The 9028-nt window shown below is 49.6% G+C and overlaps 1 pseudogene across 1 annotated transcript in view; it reads left to right on the top strand.

Moving 5' to 3' along the window:
• LOC311248393 (steroid hormone receptor ERR2-like) overlaps positions 1-7108 on the top strand; it is a 14726-nt pseudogene extending 7618 nt beyond the window's left edge. Inside the window, exon 3 of the transcript in view lies at positions 6684-7108. The product of the transcript in view is annotated as a steroid hormone receptor ERR2-like (transcript). The remainder of the gene's footprint in view (positions 1-6683) is intronic.
• Positions 7109-9028: the final 1920 nt, after the last annotated feature.

The raw sequence follows: 9028 nt of genomic DNA, 5'->3' as shown, positions 1-9028 counted from the left end.
TGATGAGCTTGTCAATTCCGCAGAGAACATCCCCCCCCCCCCGCGCCGCATGTGCCTGGTAAACCATTAACCCTCTCCTCACCATGGAATGTGGAGCAACCTGCTTCGCAGACCGTGAATACACCATATTATTCAGAGTCAGAGAGAGCCCCTACCGTCGTGGCCATTGTTTCTCTCCGGGCTCCCGGGCCTCAGTTTTCCAAGAACAGGATCTGCTCCTGTGCAGCTCAGACAGTTTACGTCAGACAAACAAGAAGCGCTCCGTATCATACGAGGCCCCTCTCTCTTTTCCTGCCAGCAGCCAAACAGGAAGGAAGGGCTGCGGGGGGGGGGGGAGGGGGATCAATAGATGTGATCTGCGTCTTGGCCAGCACTATCTTGTGGTGCCTCTGGAGTGCGGTGGGGCTCATGTTGTCGTAGTGGAGTGAGCTCATGGCTTTATAAAGACCACGGTGACAGCGCTGTGTAGCGGCTAAATATAATCCTCTGCTGGAGACTGCAGGAAAACTTAATTGGCCGAGCCACTGAGCATCGCGGTCCCCTCCCCCCTGTGGTAACCCTGCACCAGGCCCCGGCCTACGGACTATCGATCCGGGGCCTTCGCTCTCCATAAGCACGCATAAACAGCACTCTCTCTGCCCCCCCCCCCCCTCTCTCTCTCTGTCTTTCTCCCACCCTCTCTCGCCCTCTCTCCATCTCTCTCTTTCTCCTCTTTCGTTTCCTTTTCTATTTGCCTGTCTTCTCTCTCGCTCGTCTTTTTGTTTGCTTCCATAGATCCGCGCATCATAAATCTCTGTCAGCCTCTCCTGAGTGTCTGGCATGTCCGTTAATAAAAAAAGAGGCCCCTCTCTCAGATCCCCAAACCCCCCGGAGCACCAAACCCCCCCCCCCCCCCCCCCCTTCCGTTCCCGCCCATTCTCCTCTCATCCAGAGCAGGAGGACTAATGAATGAGGAACTCCAAAATTAGGGGCTTCTCTTGGACGTAGATTAGAATGGGTCCCTGTGGAGTGCCGGGACTGCCTCCAACCAAACCACTGCCACCCCCACCCCCACGTCCCCTACCATGTCTCCACCTTTCATATTCACTCTGCAACACAAACACACCCACATACTCTCGCATACACATATGCAGGCACAGGCGCACACCACACCACATACACACACGCACACAAATATATATTCTCTCTGTTAACACCCCCCCCCAAAGCATTTCCGCATGCACAGAAGTAGACACAACAACACACACACACACACACACACACACACACACACACACACACACACACACACACACACACACACACACACACACACACACACACACACACACACACACACACACACACACACACACACACACACAACACACACACACACACACACACACACACACACACACACACACACACAAATTGCCCCGTGGGTCTTTTGCCCCCATATTCCCTTGACGGTCATTAACCTGGAGCCAGTTCTACAACTGGTGTCCTCCATATTTCAGCTCAGTGTATTTTGGAGTCCCCCCCCCCCCCCCCCCTCTCCCCAGAGCCATTCATACGCCCCCAACCCCCCCAGTCCCAATTCCATTTTCATTTACATGCTCCCATGTGAGAATGCAAACCCTTCACCCACACTTGGTGGCGCATACGTATTTCTACGGATGTAGTTGGCATGTAGTTTTTCAACATGGTTTCCCCCTAACCTTGCCCCCCCCCCCCCCCCCCTCCTGTCCCCAAATGAGTCTCCGTGGCTGTGTGTCAGAGCGGTAAGAGGTGGCAGTGACCCCGGAGGAGAGGTCAGCGTGGCAGCTGCCAGTGGGCTCTGGCCGTGGTGGAGAGAGAGGCTGAGCTGGAGAGGAGGTCTGTCAGGAGCTAATTGAGTTCGTCCTACCAGCGCTGACTCTGGGGCCAGTGGCTTATCAGGCCACATCGCCCGGGGCCCCCCAGACAGATCTGCCCCTACTGGGGCATCTGATATCACCGTCAACCCCCGCCTGCGGATGTCAACTCTCTCCCCCCCCCCCCCCCCCCCCCCCCAGTCTGATCAGGTAGCAGGAGGGCGGCGGGAGGGGGTGGCTTTCCGGGATGGGGTTAGTGAACGTTATCAAACCACGTTTTTTGGCATCTGACAGCCTTGAGAGTGAAAAGGACACCAGGAATTTACTCACGTGAATTGAGGCTCTAAGCATAGCAGGGCTGTGCCGCATGCGTCTGGTGTAAAGTACATGACACAGTGGAGAAGCAGTGACACAGAACACGGCCACCGTTCAGAACAGGGGAAGACATTAGTATCCTACTGAAGCGAGGGGGGGGGGGGCTCTCAGCAGGAATGCCTACAAATTGGTCCAATTAGATCCTCCAGGTTCCATGTTACTGCAACGGTGTCAGCCCCGTGTTCTGACTGTTGGGAAGCGCTGAGATGTCGGGAGGTGGGGGGACGGGGGGGGGGGGGACGGGGTGGGGGGAATGTGGTCGCTCCTCCTCAGTTCCCCTCTTGGAAGTGGAGGTGCGGCGAGCAGCGAGCCAGGCTCCCAGATCATTAGGGCAGCTAATCCTGGTCACGGAAGCAGCGGTGGAATGATATTAGGAATCTGAAATGCTGTTAGGAGGGCCAGGTGGAATCAGATTAAAACCAAACTGCGCAGTGTGCTTTTGTGGGCCCATAACCCACCACTCAGCATGAATTCTGATCGGTACAAAAGGAACAAAAGGAGGAAGAACAGAGAGAGAGAGAGAGAGAGAGGGAGGGAGGGAGGGAGGGAGGGAGGGAGGGAGGGAGACAGAGAGAGATACTGTATCTTTGACGAGCACTGCTCCTTTGGGCAGCCAGGCAGCAGAATTGGAAAATCTCTTACTGTACCTTGAGGAGGGCAGGAAGACAGAACTATAGATTTTATACAGCATCACGTCTCAAGTCAGGTCTCCATCTCGTCCGTCTGCATTAGCGTACAAGCTAATTAGCACCTGCTCTGCATAGTGCATTATTTATTGGTACTATTGCTGCTGTCAAACTATTGAATGTTCATAATTCATTTCCCCCAATACAATGGTATTTATATGTTTAATTTGGACCCTGTGTATTTATATGTTTAATTTGGACCCTGTCCCATTTGAGAATACGAATATTCATAGAAATATTTCAGACTATTTGATTAATATGCCGGGTTCAAGTGGTTAGTATTCCTTCAGTATCATTAATCAATATATGCAGGCTTGTTAAAAACATAAGCACAGCAGTAGTATAATGTGTCATAACAGAATGAGTTAAGGGGATTCTAGCAGCGCATTCATTATAAATGACCATATAGAGCTGGAGGGGAAACAGTTAAGACACTTATGCAATTATGCTAAGTGTCACCCTGAAGATGACCTTTGAACCGGGGGTTAAGCTTACTCAGAATTTGTGAAATAAAAGCTAAATGGAGCCATCCCGCGCGCCTGCGTTTGAATATATAGCCTTTAATAAGCCGAGTGCAGGTGCCCTATCGCACAGGTGCACATATCCATCTGAAACATTGAGCATAAAGCAGATGAACACAGAGACAGGCATTCATTTACATAAATGCAATCTGCATTCATTAGGAAGAGGGACAAGTTCTATTTTTTTTCCGGATAGATTCACAATTTCCATGAAGACATTTAGCCATTTTATACATTTAGCCATGTTATACATGTAGCCATGTTATACATTTGGCCATTTTATACATTTAGCCATGTTATACATGTAGCCATGTTATACATTTAGCCATGTTATACATTTAGCCATGTTATACATGTAGCCATGTTATACAGTACATGTAGCCATGTTATGCCTTTAGCCATGTTATACGTTTGGCCATGTTATACATTTATCCATGTTATACTACGGAGAACAATAGGACATTGTGACATCTGAAAAACCTGTGTGGGGATGAAAACAAAACGTAATTTAGTTTTCTTTTTCCACGAGGCATATATTCTTTGACAGGTTTCTTTAAATGTGTTACTGAGATAAATAATGTCAATTGAGTGCCACGGTCTCGGAACAAAATGGTAGTTAGTTGTACAAGTTTTATATATATATATATAAATATATATATATAGGTTTTATATTGTGTATGGTTTATATCGAAAAGAGAATTCCAGAAGTGCTCAGCCAAAGGGCTTATTCCACAAGGTCACCTGTTTTAACAGGGGGCATTTTTTATTATTTATTTTAGCAGTTAACCTTTTTGTGAATTTCCAGAGGTGGTGGGCAACCCGGAGCTCCAATGAATATACATGACAGTAGGGAGGGGAAACCCGGGAATGAGATTTAATTTGACACGCTGACCCCCATCTCCACGGGGCCAGGAAGCCGGGGTGAGAAAATAAGGTTCACCCGCTGACCTCTGGGCCTGAACCCCACCGTCACCCACCCTCACAATTAAATCAGCCGGAGAGAGGGAGAGGCGGTCCGGCCCAGGCCGATAGGGGATATGGAGGGGCCTCTCACTCCCCGCGTCCTCCTCAGCGCTCTGCGACAGACAGACGTCCACTGGCCGAGGAGGAGAGACCATAGTGGGGAGCGCACCCCCCCCCCCCCCCCCCCCCCTTTCCCAGGGCTGATGGTAAACTGACATGTCAACTATGTAAACATTAGCATTAGTTGGCAATATGCTAATGGTTCTAATGTGCTAAGGCAGAACTTGGGCTGTCTGGCTGCCACTCACCGCGAGCCCCGGTGTCTGGATTTGCATAAGCCATGCAAGGCTCAATTTCGTTAATGTAGGCAAGCGCTGGTGACCTTTCACCCCTGCAGCGGTGCCTAATGCAGAGGGGTGTGTGTGTGTGTGTATCTGTGTGTGACCTCGCCTTGACCCTGCCAGGTCGCAGTGTCTACACAGCATCCCCAATACTCTGACTTATCCATCTCTGCTATCACTCCACCTCCTCAATTCACTCCGTTTGCCCAGGAAGGAGAAGAACACAGTTTTCTTTTTCTTACTCTCTCCTCCCTCAAGCAATCAATTTTAAAGTGAAAGGTGATGGACCAAGACATACTGTAAATAAATGTGTACGGGCACAGAGTGGCTGTAGGGTTAGGGGCGCGTTGTCTTCCCACCGCCAAGAGGCTGCACTTTAGTCTGCAGAGACGGTAACGACATCAGATTATATGTACTCCAAAATACAGTTATTAGGCAGACAGTGGGAAAAAAAGTCAATATCCTTCCTGCCATCATGTTGCTTCTTTGCCTGACTGCTGACTCAAGGAGACAGGCAGAGGTATCGTAGAACACTCTGCTCTCCAGACTATGGAGATGCTCCTTTCAAGGCCAGGCACTGCTTGCCTTGTACCGGGGTGTGTGGTTGCTTGTGTGTGTTTTTGTGTGTTCTCATCCCATCTTTTATTCTCTCGCTCTCTCTCTATCTCTCTCTATTCATTCTATTCATCTATCTATCTATTTATGTAATGTATATATCTATCTATCGTATCTGCGTGCGTGTGTGCGTGGTGCGCATGCGCTGTGTGTGTGTGTGTGTGTGTGAGTGGACTATTTGTGCACTAGAGTTGTCTTGCGGCTGCTGGAGTGTCTAATGAGGCGCTTAGGATCCTCTCACCTGGTTCACTGGTTCATAGGGAGGGTCAGGACACATGACGATGTAGGAGACAGACAGAGACAGAGAGAGAGAGAGAGAGAGAGAGAGAGAGAGAGAGAGAGAGAGAGAGAGAGAGAGAGAGAGAGCAGCAGAGAGTGGAAGGGAAGGAAGGATGTCAGAATAAGGGGATGTGTCCACTGCTATGCCAAATACACATCTGCCTTGGATAATATTATTGTCTTGCTATGTGACAATATAAACCCTGTCAATTCTATCAATGCTATTTGTGAAAGACAACACAGCTCCTTATGTTTTATCACATACAATTGTATTATCAAGGTATGTATTTTGCTGTGTAAATGTATTGTAATAATACAGTATATAAACATTGTGATATTCCAACAGTTGAGGTGTGTTACTGATTCTCATTGAGAGAGGGTGGTCATCTGACATGTTTCTCTCTTGAAGTTATTGTAAGCATGGGGTTCATTGTCTGTGTGTTATAATGTCCACCGTTGTGAAATTAGAATAGCAAACATTTTAGTCAGATTATCCTTGTATTGTGTTGACAAGCTCAGTTTGATGCATGGCGTTCAGCTCCAGCCTCGCCTGGTCCGTTTCTATCCTCTGACAAGCTCTGCTAATGATCCTCTCCCTCTCTCTCTCTCACCCCTCTCCCTCCTCCCCCTCCTCCCGACCCCTCGCTCTCTCTTGCATGCTTCATCTCTCTCCCTCTCTCTCCCATTCTCTCTCTCTTTCTTTCTCTCCCTCCCTCTCTCTCTCTCTCTCTCTCGCTACCTCTCTCCTTTCCTTCCTCCCTCTCCCTCTCCCCCCCCTCTCTCTCTTTCCCTCTGTCTCACTCTCTCTCCCTCCCTCTCTCTCTCACTTCCTCTCTCTTTTCCTTCTCTCTCTCTCTCTCTCTCTCTCTCTCTCTCTCTCTCTCTCTCTCTCTCTCTCTCTCTCTCTCTCTCTCTCTCTCTCTCTCTCTCTCTCTCTCCCTCCCTCCCTCTCTCTCTCTCTCTTTCCCTCTCTCTCTCTCTCTCTCCCTCCCTCTCTCGCTTCCTCGCTCTTTTCCTCCCTCTCCCTCTCTCTCTCCCTCTCTCCCTCCTTATGCCTCTCTCCCCCAGGCTGCTGAATAGGATGGCAGCGGATGACCGTCACCTTCCCTCCAGCTGTGGGTCCTACATCAAGACGGAGCCGTCCAGCCCCTCCTCTGTCATCGACACGGTCAGCCACCACAGCCCAAGCGGCAACTCTGACGCAGCGGCGGCTATGTCAGCGCCATGAACAGCCACTCCAACGGCCTGGACTCTCCGCCCATGTTCACGCCCCCATGTTCACGCCCGGCGGCGCCTCGGCGGCGGTGCCTGCCGCAAGCGCTACGACGACTGCTCCAGTTCCCTCATGGAGGACTCTCCCATAAAGTGCGAATACATGTTGAACTCCATCCCCAAGAGGCTGTGCCTGGTGTGCGGGGATATAGCCTCGGGGTATCACTATGGCGTAGCCTCCTGTGAGGCCTGCAAAGCCTTCTTTAAAAGGACAATACAAGGTATTTTCTCCTCCCGCTCTCTCTCTCTCTCTTTCTCTTTCTCTTTCTCTCACCGCCCATGAACACTTAAACACACTTAATACAAGATATTCCTTCCCCTGCTCCTACCCCCCCCCCCCCCACCCTCCCTACCCCATGCCGTCACCAGACACAAAAACAACCCGCCCCCCCCCACACACAACACTCAGACACACTCAGCGTGAGTGAATCACAATACTGAGACGCACCGTACGAGGAATCTTCCTCCCCTCCAGAGACCGAAAGGCTTCCCTGTAAAATGTGCTCTATCTTTGGTCTCGTCCCCCTAACACACCGTCCCCTGGCTGCTGCCCTAAAATCCTAGAGAACAGCATCTCCGCTGCGCACACAGTGTTGAGCAGGAATTTAGGTTAACGTTTTTATTCCCTTGAAAATGTCAAAGGGAAAAAGAAGGAGAAATATGTGTAACACTGTCTCTGGTCGTACCTTTGATAATAGTTAAGCTCACGTGACGTGCTTGTTACAGTGTCTCGCTGGTGAAGAAGGAACCACAAGCGCTGCACGGTGATAAAAGGAAGCCCGAGTTAAAACGCTGCCGCCCCCCCGGCTACTGCATTATAAACAAAACAAGGATATCTTGACAAGGGCTCTAGTGAGAGAGTCTGATGACATCATCAGCCCGGGTCAGCCTCGGTATAGGGAGCACTGGTCATGACATCATCATTAGAGGTCAGATTTGGTGGAGTGTGTGAGGGCTGTTTGCCCAGATGCCTTAGGGGGCTCCGAGAGGGTACGTTTATTATTCCTGTCCCGTCCTGTCCTCTGTGTGTGTGTGTGTGTGTGTGTGTGTGTGTGTGTGTGTGTGTGTGTGTGTGTGTGTGTGTGTGTGTGTGTGTGTGTGTGTGTGTGTGTGTGCGTGTGCGAGTGTGTGTGCATGCGTGTGTGCGTGCGCGTGCATGTGTGTGTGTGTGTGTGTGTGTGTGCAATAGACGTGTGCCGGCTCTCCTGCCGGGGGACTAAGGTGCGATCTGCGTGGCATGATGTATCACAGCTTCCCATTAGAGAGACGCTATGAAAGGCCCCCCCCACTGTGAAGCGGTGTGCTCTGTCCCAGATTAATCAGGGAGACGGAGATATTATTGAGCCGGGGAAAATCACTGCACAACAGGCACAGCTGCCTGGGCTTAAGTCCTGTCTGCTTAGCGCTGGAAGACACGGGGAGGCAAATTATTAGGCGGAGGCAAGACAAGGTGATACATACAGAGATAGACAAATATCAATTCTGCTTTTAAACCAAATTGTCAGCCCTTCGTGTTGTTTAGCGTCGTTCTTTTTCCAACAAGGTTATTTAATTTAGATAATGTCATTCTGTTTAAAAAATAATAATATAACACGCTTATCCATAACCCCTGAAATTGGAATAGCAGATGCTGGATGGAGTGCAGGCTTGTCTTGTGTGCGAGGTGTTGATTTTGGACCTTAAAGCCCTATCAGCTTTAGACAGTCTATGTACCTTTTGCCGGCAAACAAAAGCATTACGCCAAATCCCCCTGTTTACCCATGCTGCCATCGGCAATCCGGTCTATTGACAAAAGATGAACATTTTCTCTCAAGTAACATAACAGGGCTTTTGTCCCCCTCACTAAAAATACACCGACGGCAACACAATGGAATTGAACACAGGCATCGGGGAAAGAGAGCGACGTCTTAAGTGGAGCAATAGCCCAAACAATTAAGAGGGAGGTACATGAAAGAAAGAATTTATATTTTTTTTGAAAGAGCTCTTTTTTTTCTCCCCACTCACTTTGCATTGTGGATTTGAAATCCCTCTCTTTCTCCTCTTGGAGGGCTGCCTGTAATGGAGCTAATCTTCCGTCGTTTGTCCGAGCCACAGGAGTTTTGTCAATAACAATCAGCGTTTGGAAAGTGTAATTAAGGCCA

The sequence above is a fragment of the Notolepis coatsorum genome (genome assembly GCF_963971535.1).
Source record: "Notolepis coatsorum genome assembly, contig: SCAFFOLD_3016, whole genome shotgun sequence".
Taxonomy (NCBI): domain Eukaryota; kingdom Metazoa; phylum Chordata; class Actinopteri; order Aulopiformes; family Paralepididae; genus Notolepis; species Notolepis coatsorum.
Note: the sequence above shows the minus strand (reverse complement) of the source record. Positions and strands in the feature narration are given on the sequence as shown.